Consider the following 1,190-nt stretch of genomic DNA (forward strand, 5'->3'; position numbering starts at 1 on the left):
TAATTTTGATTGATGTAATATTAGTTTTTTTGATAATAAAAACAACAACTACAATAAAGATGTTAATTCAAGTCACTTGTTGTTCTTCGGCTACTATTATGTATCTCTCTTAATAAATATGATTTCTTTATGTCTTGTACACAACTTTGCACTTTTGTTGTTTGCCTCAGTTGTTCTTCGACTAACAATTATCTCTAATTTGAGTTATTCTTAGAATATTCAGTATTATCCTTTGTTATACGAAATAACAAAAACGAAACTGATAAAAACCGAATCATATCCTGAAATGCCCACCTTTATTAATATGTAACAATTCCAATAATAAGTTGAAAATTTGAATCTCAATAAAATTAAATAATTAATTCTTGATTTTGTTTTCTAACTAACACTCATTAACAAGGGCAAGGGTAAATTTAGAAAATAAAGACTATTGCGCCAATTGTTTCGCACACATGAAAAACAAAGCTCTAATTTTCTATTTTCTAGCCACCGTAATATCACCCTCAATGTTAATAGGGATTTTAACACGTGGGAAACATTATCCTAATTTCCTTATTCTAGTTGATCTAATTTCACCCTCAATGTTAATTTCTTTATTATTGCAACTCAAATTTCATACTCAATGTTAATAGGAAGGAAGCTTACCGGGGATTACAATTGAAAAGGATTCAATAATCCAAAACTAAGTTTTGTAGTTTTAAAAGTCAAAGAATAAAATTAAAAATGAGTGATAGTCAGAGGACTAAACTCAGCGTTAACTGAAACTATAATTATCTTGAAGATATATTTATGTATAATTAAGATTTTATCTTTCACTCCAACGACCTTGTGGCTGTAGTTTAGTGGTAAGAATTCCACGTTGTGGCCGTGGAGACCTGGGCTCGAATCCCAGCAGCCACACTGAACAATTTTGATTGATGTATTATTAGGTTTTTTGATAATAAAAACAACAACAACAACTACAATAAAGATGTTAATTCAAGTCACTTGTTGTTCTTCGGCTACTATTATGTATCTCTCTGAATAAATATGATTTCTTTTATGTCTTGTTCTCAACTTTGCACTTTTGTTGTTTGCCTCAATTGTTCTTTGACTAACAATTATCTCTAATTTGAGTTATTCTTACAATATTCAGTATTATTCTTGCAATATTCAGTATTATCCTTTGTTATACGAAATAACAAAACCGA

The 1,190-nt window shown here is 29.2% G+C and overlaps 1 non-coding gene across 1 annotated transcript; it reads left to right on the top strand.

Moving 5' to 3' along the window:
• The first annotated feature begins 828 nt into the window (after positions 1-828).
• Positions 829-900, top strand: TRNAH-GUG. Its single transcript has one exon. It is a non-coding gene; the product is annotated as a tRNA-His (tRNA).
• Positions 901-1,190: the final 290 nt, after the last annotated feature.

This window comes from Ipomoea nil, unplaced genomic scaffold, assembly GCF_001879475.1.
Source record: "Ipomoea nil cultivar Tokyo-kokei standard unplaced genomic scaffold, Asagao_1.1 scaffold1895, whole genome shotgun sequence".
Taxonomy (NCBI): domain Eukaryota; kingdom Viridiplantae; phylum Streptophyta; class Magnoliopsida; order Solanales; family Convolvulaceae; genus Ipomoea; species Ipomoea nil.